The sequence below is a fragment of the Schistocerca gregaria genome, chromosome 2 (genome assembly GCF_023897955.1).
Source record: "Schistocerca gregaria isolate iqSchGreg1 chromosome 2, iqSchGreg1.2, whole genome shotgun sequence".
In the NCBI taxonomy this organism is placed as follows: domain Eukaryota; kingdom Metazoa; phylum Arthropoda; class Insecta; order Orthoptera; family Acrididae; genus Schistocerca; species Schistocerca gregaria.
In genome coordinates, this window is record NC_064921.1 from 427,747,800 (window position 1) to 427,763,912 (window position 16,113).

The 16,113-nt window shown below is 38.1% G+C and overlaps 1 protein-coding gene across 1 annotated transcript in view; it reads left to right on the plus strand.

The window, feature by feature from the left end:
• LOC126324271 (male-specific lethal 3 homolog) overlaps positions 1-16,113 on the plus strand; it is a 157,494-nt gene that overhangs the window by 117,631 nt on the left and 23,750 nt on the right. The gene's annotated exons all lie outside the window — the stretch shown is intronic.

A 16,113-nucleotide genomic window follows, 5' to 3' on the forward strand; every position in this document is an offset into this window, starting at 1 on the left:
CCAACAATTAAAGGGAACAGCCATGGGTACCAGGATGGCCCCCTCGTATGCCAACCTATTTATGGGTCGCTTAGAGGAAGCCTTCTTGGTTACCCAAGCCTGCCAACCCAAAGTTTGGTACAGATTTATTGATGACATCTTCATGATCTGGACTCACAGTGAAGAACAACTCCAGAATTTCCTCTCCAACCTCAACTCCTTTGGTTCCATCAGATTCACCTGGTCCTACTCCAAATCCCATGCCACTTTCCTAGATGTTGACCTCCATCTGTCCAATGGCCAGCTGCACACATCCGTCCACATCAAACCCACCAACAAGCAACAGTACCTCCATTATGACAGCTGCCACCCATTCCATATCAAACGGTCCCTTCCCTACAGCCTAGGCCTTCGTGGCAAACGAATCTGCTCCAGTCCTGAATCCCTCGACCATTACACCAACAACCTGAAAACAGCTTTCGCATCCCGCAACTACCCTCCCAACCTGGTACAGAAGCAGATAACCAGAGCCACTTCCTCATCCCCTCAAACCCAGAACCTCTCACAGAAGAACCCCAAAAGTGCCCCACTTGTAACAGAATACTTCCCAGGACTGGATCAGACCTTGAATGTGGCTCTCCAGCAGGGATACGACTTCCTAAAATCCTGCCCCGAAATGAGATCCATCCTTCATGAAATCCTCCCCACTCCACCAAGAGTGTCTTTCCGCCGTCCACCTAACCTTCGTAACCTCTTGGTTCATCCCTATGAAATCCCCAAACCACCTCCCCTACCCTCTGGCTCCTACCCTTGCAACCGCCCCCGGTGTAAAACCTGTCCTATGCACCCTCCCACCACCACCTACTCCAGTCCTGTAACCCGGAAGGTGTACACAATCAAAGGGAGAGCCACATGTGAAAGCACCCACGTGATTTACCAACTGACCTGCCTGCACTGTGATGCTTTCTATGTGGGAATGACCAGCAACAAACTGTCCATTCGCATGAATGGACACAGGCAGACAGTGTTTGTTGGTAATGAGGATCACCCTGTGGCTAAACATGCCTTGATGCACGGCCAGCACATCTTGGCACAGTGTTACACCGTCCGAGTTATCTGGATACTTCCCACCAACACCTACCTATCCGAACTCCGGAGATGGGAACTCGCCCTTCAGTATATCCTCTCTTCTCGATATCCGCCAGGCCTCAACCTCCGCTAATTTCAAGTTGCCGCCGCTCATACCTCACCTGTCTTTCAACAACTTCTTTGCCTCTGTACTTCCGCCTCGACTGACATCTCTGCCCTTAACTCTTTGCCTTTAAATATGTCTGCTTGTGTCTGTGTATGTGCGGATGGATATGTGTGTGTGTGTGTGTGTGTGCGAGTGTACACCTGTCCTTTTTTTCCCCTAAGGGAAGTCTTTCCGCTCCCGGGATTGGAATGACTCCTTACCCTCTCCCTTAAAACCCACATCCTTTCGTCTTTCCCTCTCCTTCCTGAAGAAGCAACCATCGGTTGCGAAAGCTAGTAATTCTGTGTGTGTGTTTGTGTGTTTTGTTCATGTGCCTGTCTGCCGGCGCTTTCCCGCTTGGTAAGTCTTGGAATCTTTATTTTTAATATATTTTTCCCATGTGGAAGTTTCTTTCTGTTTTATATATATATATATATATATATATATATATATATATATATATATATACAAAGAAGATGTGACTTACCAAGAAAAGCGCTGGCAGGTCGATAGACACACAAACAAACAAACACACCAGCAGGGACACAACTTCCTCAAATTCTGCCCTGAAATGAGTTCCATCCTTCATTAAATCCTCCCCACTCCACCAAGAGTGTCTTTCCGTTGTCCACCTAACCTTCGTAACCTCTTAGTTCATCCCTATGAAATCCCTGAACCACCTTCCTACCCTCTGCCTTATACCCTTGTGACTGCCCCCGGTGTAAAACCTGTCCCATGCACCCTCCCACCAGCACCTACTCCAATCCTGTAACCCGGAAGGTGTACACGATCAAAGGCAGAGCCACGTGTGAAAGCACCCACGTGATTTACCAACTCACCTGCCTACACTGTGAAGCATTCTATTTGGGAATGACCAGCAACAAACTGTCCATTCGCATGAATGGACATAGGCAGACAGTGTTTGTTGGTAATGAGGATCACCCTGTGGCTAAGCATGCCTTGGTGCACGGCCAGCACATCTTGGCACAGTGTTACACCTTCCGGGTTATCTGGATACTTCCCACTAACACCAAACTGTCAGAACTTCGGAGATGGGAACTTGCCCTTCTATATATCCTCTCTTCTCGTTATCCGCCAGGCCTCAACCTCCGCTAATTTCAAGTTGCCGCCACTCATACCTCACCTGTCTTTCAACAACATCTTTGCCTCTGTACTTCCGCCTCGACTGACATCTCTGCCCAAACTCTTTGCCTTTACAAATGTCTGCTTGTCTCTGTGTGTGTGTGTGTGTGTGCACGCGAGTGTATACCTGTCCTTTTTTTCCCTTAAGGTAAGTCTTTCCGCTCCCGGGATTGGAATGACTCCTTACCCTCTCCCTTAAACCCCACATCCTTTCGTCTTTCCCTCTCCTTCCCTCTTTCCTGAAGAAGAAACCGTGGGTTGTGAAATCTTGAATTTTGTGTTTGTGTTTGTTAGTGTCGCTATCAACATACCAATGCTTTCGTTTGGTAAGTTAAATCATCTTTGTTTTTAGATATAACACAACATAAAATATATATAACACTGAAGAAGACTTTTCTAAAATATTCCTATTCTAAAGTATCCTACTATACAAAATCACATGAAAGTCAATGTAGAATGTCTCTGATTCACTTATAAGCCACAGATAGGATAGGAGAAGAGTTCGACTGCCTCAGGAAACACGAAAAATGAGACCGACAGCTGGAGTAAGCATTAACACTACATAATGAATCCAACACAGAATGTTGAACCCCCTACTTGCTTTTAGGTCTAACTTCTGGTTCAATGCACGTTATAGTAAATTCCTCCTCTCCTTTTATGGGATAAACATTGCTCCCCACACCATCATTCAACATCTCGGAAGAATTAGAATTTTCACTTGTCTTACTACTATCAAATAAATTACCCTTACCTACGATTACATCACATTTATATGCAAGTGGCTCTTCATCACTACCAACTCTAGTAGGAGCCAAAACTGGAGTATTATCTAGTTTAAATGGTTTGATCCCGAATAAAATCATCTCTTCCATTTCTTTTACTTGAATTTCTCCTACAATTTCTGTGCCCATTCTGGCTATCCTCCACCCAACCGTTCCTTGAATTTCTACTGTTCATTAGGCCTGTTCATCCTATTTACCTTATTCTCTCCCTGATTGATCATTGTCATAAAAATTCCTCCTACGATCTTCTGCTTAGGGCTTCACCCTCTCCACTTTATCAACATAATTCGAGAAATCACTAATATTACCCTTAGGGGTAATTCTCTAACTTTCTGTGGCAACTTAGTTTCTAAACCCATAATTATTGATTCACTACCTAGCTCCTTGTCCAAATATTTCAGTTTGTTTAACCAAAGCTGGCAGAAACCCTTCCAGTACCCTTCCTAGAGTCAGATCTCTCTCCTCCCCAATTCCCTCAAAATTCTCTTCTGCTTCTCTTTTGACCAATATTCATCTAAAAATGATTTCTCAAAACTTTGCCACGAAGTACAACTATCAGCTACCTGCACTGCCCATCCATAAGCATCCCCTTTCAAAAAACCTCTCACAAGTGACTTTTCTCTTTGTCTTTCCATGTTTCAGGCAAATCATTAAATTCTCCAATGAAATCCAGTGGATGCACTTCCCTATATGGTTCAAAATTATTAAATTTCTTACAACTAACGAAAGAAGGATTGGTTGGAACACTACATACTCTATTTTTTAGATTTTGCGCCTCTTCCATCTTTTCTCCATTTCAGCCAATTTTGTATATTTCCTTTTACCAGTTTTTCCTCTACCATTACTGCACACTTTGTTTCCACATCCATTTCTAAATCATTTTTAATCTGGTCAGTTTGTTTCTCAATGTTAACCCTGTTTTCAGCACAAAATTTCCTAGCAGCCTTGACTTCATCCTTACACTGTTTTTTGGAAGCCTCCACCCTCCTACTATTGTCATCACAAAGCTTCTGTCTCTCGTCTACACACTTACTACTCATCAATGTTAATTTCTCATTAGTGCTATGTACTACTGTCTTTATGTTTTCATCACAATCTTTAGCCACCGCCTCAACCTTGTTATTTACTTCTGTAAGATTAGAACTGACTATCTTACTCTCCTTTTTAATTTCTTTCTTCAGTTCATCCTTTAAGTTAACGATATCAGTTCTAATGTTATCTGTTTTCTTTTCCACCCTGCTGATGTCTTTTTTTCACACTACTAATGTCTTCTTTCATACTATTTTCCACCCTACGAATGTCTTCTTTCATACTATTTTCCACCCTACGAATGTCTTCTTCTGTACACATACTATTCAAACTTTTCGTAATTTGCCTTAACATCGCTTCCACTATTCTGTCTGCCATAAACTTTTGGCCTTGCTGATTTTTACTACTAGATTCCTCCTCCTTAACCTTAACGATCTCATCCACTTCAGTACTGTTTTCGTCCATTTCGCTCACATCACCACACAATGTAGATGACGCTTTAAGCATTTCATCTACAATAGGACTTTTGCCCCCATCATTCAAAGTTACACTCGTGTCTGATTTATAACCACCATGGTCTACAGAACTAGTCTCCTGTTGTCCCTTGTCTCCCATTACACTGTCTTGTTCGTTAAGGCCACTCATTATGTATCACTTAATATAAAACAGCTTTTGCTATGAATTACCTTGTTTTTAATCACTCGTCTGCTGCTGCTGCTGCTGCAGTTGTCATCTCGATCTTATCATCTGCATGGTAGCTGCAAGTTGTAATTTTCTTGGCAAGGCGTCTTGTTTATCCCAGTCAGCTGTGCTGATTGGCTGCACCTGTACTCAGTGGCTGCTTCCATAGAATGTGCTCGCTGATTGGCTGCACCTGTACTCAGTGGCTGCTTCCATAGAATGTGCTCGCTGATTGGCTGCTGCTCTACTGTGGCCATGGAACCCATGCACTGATTGGCTGTTGCATCTCCTTTGTTAAAACTGTACTGTAAACCACTCGTGAGTTCACTGTCAGAGTTTGTGGGTCCTAGTTTATTGTTCCCACATAAAATAGTGCTCACCTGGGGCACTGTATGTGACGTTCGCCTGCTTTGTTTCTTAGTTGATTGTCTTTGGTGTCGATGTATTGTGTTGCTACACTGGCTGAAAAATAATGAGTTGGAAGTTCAATAATGACTACTTTAAATGATGTAGCCGACTGGTGCACATTTGCGTTTCACAGTTCTTTACTTTCACTGTTCACAACCCCCCCCCTCCAGTAAATCACAGTTATATGGCCCGTACACTATTGTTTAACTTTCGATAAGCCTCATTAATAGGTTACAGGCAAACATCCTCATACTGCTACAATAGTTTACTGTTGAACATCTACCAGCAGTAAAAGCCTAACTGCACATTTCACAATCTTTCAAATAAATTGAACAGACAGCGTCATTATTTTAACACATGGCTTAATTGTGTTAGACTTATTTCATAGTTAAGTTGATGCATTGTTGTTGTTCTAACCAACACAGGTTTCTTGTCTGAAACTCTGCTGTGGACTGACTGTCTCGGGACCAAAATTCGGCCCCTTATGTATCATCAAAATAATAGGCCCTGAAACTACACATTTTTCGAAGTTAAATTTACAGAAATTACAATTAAAACTTAACTCATTACATTAACTGCATACATTGAAAAATTGCGTCTTTTTAATAGTTACTATTACTACAAGGGTTAAGCCATATTATATGTTTAAATCATGAAATTAACAAATATAGTTGTACTAACAATATTTTTGATCAAACTGGAAATTACTTTGGAGTTAATTAAGAGCCGGCTTTGCTAACATGTTTTCAAGTAGAGCCAAATAGATCGTTTAAGAATACTATTAATTCTTCCTCCAAATGTTTACAATTAGTACTACAGAATTTATATTTGTTTATAAGTCAACAATAGAATTTAAGTTGCAAAACAATTACTTATTTCACCTAAAACCAAGCACAAAATTAGACCCGGTGCTATAGTCTTTAAAATTGTGGGTCAACTTTTCTCTTTTATGGAAATGCAGATTATACTCACGTATGTTAATGGTAATTAGTCAGAAATGAAAAAAAAAATGAATTTTGAGGCGGCAGATGGAAAAACAAAAGGGGGAAGTAAAAATATCCTAGCTTTCTTCATCACATATTGTACAAACATTTGACAAATATTAAATAAAAGATTAATGAATAATTAATCAGAAAGCTCTATTCTAATGTTTGTAATTGATGTAGACCACACAGGAGAATTCTGCTGAATAATCTTTATTCTTGAAAGCGTATCTCAAAAAAATGGAAAGTGGTCCTACAATAACGATGTATAATAGAGACAGTAATAATCTTACTGAATACAGTAAAGTTCCATTGAGAGTGTTAGGAGAATGGTAGAAAAATCCCCAAACTAGTCGTCAAGTGAAAACTATTTCTGTGATCACAATGGACAAAATATTCACCATTTCAAAACAGTTAAAGAGTTCGGCATTTTTTTTTTTCTTTTTTTTTTTCGAATTCATACTCTGTAAGTTCTCAATTCCAAAATACAAATGGAAGACTTATTTCTGCACTGGAACACATTCAAACCTCACGAGAGTTAGGGTCCCTCCAAACTTAAGTCTTGTAGTGGCCATTCACCACCCAGAATCTATCATGTACAAGATGAAATACCACAGGCAGGTCTGCCTTCTTCCAGAAATGGACCTAAAGTGTACTGAATTCCTCGCTTGAGCATACCACTCAAAAGGTATCCATCTTGACTTGATTCTGGCACTGTTCTACCGCAACCTGTTTGTGCATTTGCTGAAGGCCATCACCACCACACACAAACCTTTCATATGTTCTACAGATGATTTTGACTCAACTTGACCATCTTCTGCACTGAACGAATATTTAAATATAGGAATGTTATAAAAATACAAATAAAGGATTCTTCATAAATGAATGAAGCTGCATTCTTGCGCAAGAACGCTCATGTTAAATAGTGACAAAATGATGTTAAATATTGTTTACATAATTATTTGTCAGCTTAATAGTGTCTTTTGATACTCTTTTCAGTTGTGCTGTCAGCTAATACATGTGATTTACCACTTCTAATTACCACAGTTTTCAATATCAAATGCAATCAACATTTAAATGAAGTTTCTGGAAAAATAGTAAGATATTCATTAAGTAAGTACTTGAGTTTTACAAGATATGAGATATTCATGCTGCCTTCAATTGCTGTGTTAGTGTGAAGGATATGGTGTTCTGACAAACATTTGCATAATGAAAAGGTTATCAAAAACATAATAAATCAGTAACTAAAATAGATACAGGTACATAGCTTCCAAGAATGATAGCTTTACATTGAAAATGTTGTTGTGTAATTGGATGCACCTCATTATTCTGAGATTGCAGATGTACTAAGGTTTGCTGTATTATGTGATTGTAATTTATTATATATTTTCTGAGAGCTGTAAGAAGCCGTCTTCCAGCCTGTCTGAGACTCCACCATTACCTCATCTTTGGCTAAATGAGCAACCATCATCCAAATACCCCACACTAAGTTTTACCCATTTCCTGTTAAGCGCTGTTTGTCTTTGTACCTGGGCAGGCAGTGCTGTACCAGTCACTTTGCTGGACCAGCCAAACATGTGATCTTGTCTCTGTTATACCAATGACTACAAGACTGCTACATATTGCAGTAATAGTTCTTTACAACTAATATATTGCCATCATACGTGCTAACAATGATTGTCCATATGTAATACTGCAATATATTGTAATGTAAACCTCCAAAACATTTTGTCTGTGCACAAGACAAGTCACTTTACAGCACTGCCCTTGATTTCATCTATTTAGCCTTTGTCGATATGGACACATTAGGCAATATCCTTTGAGCAAAATGTATTTGATCAGAAACGTTGTGTGTGTTTGGCATAATAATTATGGTTTTATTGTGTAATGTTTATCATTATACTGGAGCATTTTCTTCAGTGAGACTTGTCCACCTTGGGCATGTTGTATTCTATATTTTTGATGTCATATTTTCCATAACTATTTTCATTTGCACTACAGTTGCTCCAAAATGAGTAAATGCCCATACACTAGATAGTGACACAATGTCCTATGTATGTAGATGGTATGTATCACATGTTCCATTTTATAATTAATATTGATTATTTGACTGTAAAAATGGTATGTAATACTTCTTTAAATCTGAAGACGGCAGTGTAACTTGTCTAAACTAGGTTTGTGTGTGCGTGTGCGCATGGGGGTGGGTGTGTGTGGTGCGTGTGTTAGTGATCTTGGCAAATCGACTTCTCTGTTAAGCAGATTACATTAGACTATACCCCCACTTTTACGTTCACGGAATTAATGTTTTACCACCATTTACAACATTCCTTATCATTCCCATGAAATTTTAGGTGTCCACAATGTTAATTTGTACCCAATTTTGTGAAAACATATTTAAAATTTTCTCATAATTTATGCTTTATGGAGAAATGTTCATGAAGGGAAAAAACTGATGTAATCGACGTAAAGTGATGCTGGCATGGCTTTGGCCTTCAAGAAGTGTTTACAAACATTGTGTGATTACATTTCTTGACTCTAAGTCACTATACTCCATGGACTGGAACCGGTAAATGGTTTACCCATTGGAACTATTCGTGCCGTATCTCCTGCTGCTACCAAGCTCCACTCAGCGTGGTTGATGGGAGTAACAAGGTTGGTTCAAATAATTGTTGTGATCGTCATGACACCTTCATTGAACCATATTTAGCGTGTTTCGTCGTCAAGACATTTGTAGCGCTAGTTGACACGTTCGCAGACTTTGCGCTAGTCAAATGGTTTTTGTTGAAAAACACCACCAATTACATATTTTCTCAAGCTTAGCAACACGTTTCCAGAATTTATTCTCATTGCCAGGTGCAATGTTTATTTATTTACTTGTGTATTTTTGTCATGTTTCACAAATTTCTACGTCATTGAGGAGGCAGACAGTTACAATGTAAAAGATGCAGAATAACACATATGTAAACACCAAACAAAATACTTACGTAAATATTTGCACCTGACAGTGAGGAAAAAATTCTCAAAATGTGTCTTGCTAAGTATGAAGAAGGACGTGTCTGGTGCAGTGTTTCATTCTTTAAGTAATGAATGACTGCTGCAAGCTTTCCAAAAACATCGATTGTGATGCACGGAATTAAGTCAAACATTTCTACTTCCAGACGGTTGTCAGCTACAGTTACACCAGCAGTTATTATTAGATAATAAATCTTTATTAGAAAATAAACAAGTTCCTGTCATGTATTTTGGTGCCTATTTTGCACATATATCATACATAAATTGTGAAAATGCAAAGGGAATCCTATATGTAACTTTTACTGCTTGAAACATTATTTCCCACATATTACATTTTCCCGCAGTTTACATTATTTTTTTAAATCTCTTGAGAAGCATACAAGTGGATTTTCAGTGTATTTTAGTTTATATTCAATCGTAATAAATTCCACTTTCAGATATGCTTTTTTTACTGTTTCAAATCTGCGTTTTATATCCTCTCTACCTCAGTCATCATCAGTTATTTGCTGACCAAATAGTAACATTGTGGACTGCTTTGAGTGTCATTTCCATATCTCATGACCTCAGCATTTCCTAATGTAATTTGACTACATATATTATTTTTTTAGGCTTATCTTAAAACTCCTTTTCAATATTGTGTCCATTCCATTCAATTCCTCTTCCAGGTTCTTTTGTACTTTTGTAATAGACACATATTCGTTCCCCCTCCCTGAACTTTGATTTCATTTAAAATTGCACCTTCATTTCCTTCACAGCTTGCTCAGTGTACGGACTGCGTAAAATCAAGGTAGGCTGCAATCATGTCTCACTCCCTCTTTTCATCTCCTTCAAATCTTAAAACTGTGGTTTGGTTTCTGTACAAGTTGTGATAAACTGTTTGCTCCTTGTATATTATCCCTGCTACTTTCAAAATTTCAGAGAATATATTTCAGTCAGAATTGTCAGGTGAATCTACAAATGTAAGTTTGCTTTTCTTCAGCCTATCTTCTAGGGTAACACTTGAGGGTAAGTATTGTCTCAAATTTTGTTAGATTTCTGAAGGACCTAAGATGATTTTCCGTGAGGTTGGGCTCTACCAGTTTTACCATTCCTCTGTACATAATTTGGTGCTATTTTGCAGCTATTACTTATTAGACAGATAGTTTGGTAATATTTGCATCTCTCGGCACCTGCATTTTTGTAATTGGAAACATAACGTTCTTCTTGAAGTCTTACAGTATTTTGCATAACAGGTGGAGTAGTTTTGTCATGAGTGCCTTGCCCAAGAATCTTGATTCTGAGAGAACGTTATCTACACCAGAGACCTAATTGCAGCCTGTCAAATTCTTCATGTAATGCCATGTCCCCTATTTAATCTATATCGATTTCCTCTTCCCTTTCTGTAATATTGCCTTCAGGCTAATTTCCTTGTGTAGCTCTTCTGTATGTTCCTTCCACATATCAGCTTTATCTTTTTTGCTTAATACTGGCTTGCAGTGTGTAGGAGTGCTGCTACCTTTGATGTTTTAAAATATCAGTATATCACTGGCTTGTGGTCGCAGCAGAGTGCACATTTTCCAGGGACAGAGCATTGTCTTGCTGTTTAATGGTGACGTTGCTGCAGTCCTAGCAGTCACACGCTGTCGTGGTGTGGCAAAGAGAGTTATCATTAAGCTTCAACATAGATCAGTTGTACACAGACATGCTGCAGATAAACACTATGAAGAAATCGCTAGAAAATGTAATTAATGGTTGAAAGAGTTAAATCAGTTCATAGGAAAAAAAGTGTGTGAGTAATACAGTTATATTGTGGAAATGGCTCAGGATTAGTTAACAGATTTAAGGTTGAAACAGTATCATGTTTGTGAATCAGTAATCTTCGTGGAGAATCATTTCCAATGAAAAAGCTTCTGTGATCAGTGATTACTTGTTTAAGTAGTGTGGAAACACAGTGCAGCAATCATTATTTGAGTTCAAACATGGAACAAATATAACTGGAACTTCAGATTGGATGAACACAGGCATTGTTAGGGAAGTGCGTTACATGCTAAAGCGATAATGAAACAAAATAATTTGACTTGTACCATTGTTATTTCAAAGTGGCATTTTCCAATTTTCAGTGGAATAACTTTAATATTTGAGAAATATAAGAGACTTATATTAATATTTGGCATATTGTCTGGTTTATTTCATAACAAATTCTATAAAGTTACAATACTAGAGTCCGGTAGCCACAAAAATTGATCTAAAAAATAAAATAAAAAGAAAAAAACTGAAAAACATTACTGGAGCCGTACAATTAGATGCTGTTGATATCGTGTAGCTGCTTCTCTTTTCTCCAAAGGCCTCTTTTTTTTCTGCTTTTCCTCTAGTCATGCATGCTTCTGCAACATTGCAGTTCTCCTCCAGTCACATGTGCTTAGCCATTTGAACTGTCAATCATTTTTTAGACATCAGAATTTTACATAGTTGAATATTAACATTTTTAATTTTTACTCCTTTACTCGATTAAATTCAGTTCCTCCTGTGTTATCCAAAGATTTCTGATAGACTGTCTTTTTTTGTGTTTCATCCCTATTTCATCTCTCAGAGCTGCCTGTTTGCCATCTATTGTATTCCTTTCCCCTGTTTCAGTCAGTTGTTACCTAATGTATAATGGTCGCATTGAAACTCTCTACAACCTCTGGGTCATTCAGTGTGTCCATCCCATTTGCTTAATTTCATACCTTTCTGCAAATTCTTCATAACCAATAAATTGGTCAGAGCCCACATCTACCCATGGAAATGCTTTGCAGGTTAAGATTTGCTTTTAAAATTTGTCTTGTCATCATATAATCTATCTGTAACCTTCCACTGCCTCCGAGTCTCTTCCGTGTATATGCCCTCTTTCATGAAACGTAAGTGAAGTGATAGCAATAATTCAATTGTGTGCCTTCCACTTTCATTCTGTACCCTCAGTTCATATTCTCCTACTAGTTTTCATTCTATTCCTTTTTCTGCAGTAGAAGTCCAGTCCTTCATCACAATAAAATTTTTGCCTTCTTTAACTATCTAAACAATTTCTTGTTCCTCAGAAGAGATTATTTCAAACCCTTCATCAGTGGGGCTGGCAGGCATGTAAACTTGTACTATTCTGGTGGGTGTTGGCTCTGTGTCTGCCTTGGCTACCCCACCTGAAGTTATTGTTGGTTAATTATTTTACTTGCAGAATAATTTGCCCAAGAGCTATGAAGTAGAACTGCAGGCCTTGGGAAGATCCATGCAACTACAGAAAAGGCTGCTTGCCCCCTTTTCAGGAACCACACGTTTATTTGCCTTCCCTACAGATACCCCTCCATTGTGGTTGAACTTACAGTAAAGAGAGAAATCATTGAGGCACATTAGTCGCACCACTCAGCAAGATGTATGGATCATGAAAGAAAGAAATGGGTACTCCTTTTGATTTATCTACAATAGAGGTAAAAATAATGTGTGTGGTAAAAATAGTGTGTGCTGCAAGTGGCCAGTCATTTATTCAACATTTTTTGCTTTAAAAACAATTTGTTGCATGTAAGACACAACTCCAGTACATGAGATTGTCAGCTACTTGCATCCAAAATACCTTGGCATGCCGTATTCACGTGATGTAGAACCCCTAATTCAGCAGTCCCGTATTTGGATGTTTGTTTGCTCTGTTTCTCTGTGTACACTATTCCTGTAATGTCCTTCTCCACTCATTCAATTTTGGGAGTAAACCTCCATTATTTATTGACCAAGATCAGAATGTAGTTTGCCAAAATAGAGACTGGTTTTCTTGAAGCATAGAAGTTCTTCATACTCCATGCTAAAAAGATAAGTTACATACTGTTTTTACCTGATTGTAAGACAGATATTTTTTCCAAAATTTGTCACTCAAAAAGTACAGGGTCATCGTAAATTTGCAGATGAAGCTTCGGCAATTGGGGTCATGTGAAGATTCATTTTAAAGAATTCAGAATAGCTTTTGTACTCCTGCCACTGGTGCAATTGCAGGCAATGTCTAATTTGGCTACAATTTGTGTAGAATTTGTTTTTGTTTGTTTCTTTCTTTCTTTAACATTTACTTGGTTCCTTTCTTGTAACATGAGCAAGCACCATAGCCGACTGTAGTTCATCTGCCAATTAACGGGAAGTGGCTGCTGTTACGCCTGCTGCATGCATGCCAAAGATATTGAGAGGATGAAATCCATGATGCTGCAGCAAGAAAATAAGAATCTATTGTAATTGTCTTGTGCCACATAGACATTGTTCTTTATTAACAATAATTTTTTGTTAATTATTTTCAAGAGCGATTGGAGGAAATTATCACAAAAGTAATATTTGTTAGTTTACTCTGTTGAGCAAAATACAACATCAAATTATCAAAATATATTATATAGTACCAACAAAAAAGAAATTTAGCTTTTTGTAACAGCAGTGAACAAGAGATTTTTTTCTGAGTTAGCTGCCTTTTCATTCAACTGACTTTAAAATTTGGCGTATACTCAAAACTGTTAGACATTTCTGCAGGAGACAATAAATGTAGAAGGGGGCATTGCATAATTACATGTTTCATGCAGCAATGTTGTCAGTGCTCCCCATTATGGTACGAATGGAACTAAAGGGGATGTGCCAGTTGCTGGTTCTGTGCAGCCAATTATGACATATTTGGACACAATAGATGAAGGAAAATATTCATATACTCTCATGTTGGAACAGTTGTGAAATCTGCTATGCATTCAGAAAAAATAGCTTACATCCCATTATAATGACATATTTGGACACAATAGATGAAGGAAAATATTCATATACTCTCATGTTGGAACAGTTGTGAAATCTGCTATGCATTCAGAAAAAATAGCTTACATCCCATTATAATCACAACCTCAGAAATTGCAACATAATTGCAAGAAACAGTGAAATATTTGTGACACCAAATAGTATAAATTCCATTGCTGCTCATATACAGAGTTACATTGCCTTTTTACTTGCCTCTTTGTGGTTAAGAGGTGGTGGTGGTGGTGGTGGTGGTGGTGGTGGTGGTGGTGGTTAAAAATAGTCATACCATAGATGACCTGCTTTGATAGTAAGTAAAGAAGGAAGTGAAGATAAAAATTAATGCAAATGTCAACTTGTTTTGTGTCAAAACGAGACAATCAGTATACAGCATAAGTTTAGAATAGGCACAGTGTTACTGTATTTAGACAGATACTTTACATCAATGAAACAGTTCATGATTTTTTTTACCCAGAATATGTGAAAAAATTCTTAAAGGACCTTTTTTTTAAAAAAAAGAAAGGGGTGGGTGTTGTCTTATGTTCAGGGTGGTCTTATACTCCGGTAAATGTGGTGTCAACAGTTTAAAAGTCTGATCCATTTTTACAAGTTTCTTTTCTCCATCTTTTTTCCTGTCTGTTCCCCTCCTCTTGAGTTTCCTCTCATATTCCAGTAATAGCAGGGCAGGAGCTTGGAAGAGCATAATCAGTTTATATATTTTATAAACAGGCAAAATCAGGATTGATCCTAAGTTAGATCTCAGTGTCCTCTGACTTGATATTGAAAAGTATTCAGTTTTCATTAATCATTGTTGAAGGCCTGTAAGTAGGCTTCAAACATAATATCAACAAAAGAAGCTCTGTTTTATTAAGTAGTGAGTTATTTGATTATAACAATGTTGTAAGCACACCATTAGAATTATCTTGGTGAGATGACTGATAGGAGTACCTGTGTCAATTGAAATTGAATGCTGGTAATTCTTATTAATTCCCCTACAATCGCCACCAACTTCAGACAACACTGTCTTTAATGGGTTTATCATGTCAATAAATGAGATGTTTCTAAAGTAACGTACATGCAACAATTCACCGATCATTTACTTGGCAAAGAACTTCTGCGGTGTCCCCTCTTACTTGTAAAAACAAGTTTGGTAGTTCATGACACGAGTTTGGTAGTTCTTGCTGCGTCATGAAACATGTAGATCTGTTTTGTTATGTATCTTCTCCAACAAAGGAATATGTAGATCCAGCGTGTGCTCAGTCAAGAGAAACCACCACACAATTTGCAGTGTTGTGCATCATTTATCAACAGTGTGTGTGTGTGTGTGTGTGTGTGTGTGTGTGTGTGTGTGTGTGTGTGTGTGTTACGCTGCAGTTGTTGTTTCTGAATGTTCCTGCATGCGAAAAGTTGATTCATTGAAAATCAGAGTTACATGTTCATCCTACTCAAAATGTGAAAGTACATGTATTCAGCAAATTGAATTGCATTCATTTTCCTCTATCATCTTGTTTACTTTTTGCCTCAATGATATTCGTTACTAATAGAGAACAATATGCTTACAGGATACCTTCCATACTATCAAAGGAGAGATTTGCAATTCCTACATGACACTTAAAAACAACTTTATACTGACAGCTGAGAGATTATTTCTGTAGTATGTGATGTTAAAGAGGGTGGTTATAATTAAACTTTCACTGCTTGACCCTGTGTAAATACAAAACAATTTACCATATGGGTACCCAGCTTCATAGGAATGTTGTATTTACAATCATAATAGTGTTAATGTCATGACTTGTCATAACGTGCTGTAACTGGTATGGTGACATAGGCTTGAAACACGAGCATAAGTGCGTGCTACAGTTGCAGACAGTTGATGTCAGTCTGGACAAAGTAAGCAGGGCTTTCATTGTAAAGCGGTTTTATTAAAACAACAGCAATAATGCTGCTACTCTCCAGAAGCTTTGATGCATTAAAGGAATACAGAGGAGTCCTCTTTCACACTGGGGTTGAAGAACATGTTTTGGAAGTCTGAATTGACTAGTAATTGCTCCTGGGAGAAGCTGATGGCAAATTGTGCCACAAATTGTTGAAGAATTTACTGTTTCCGTGA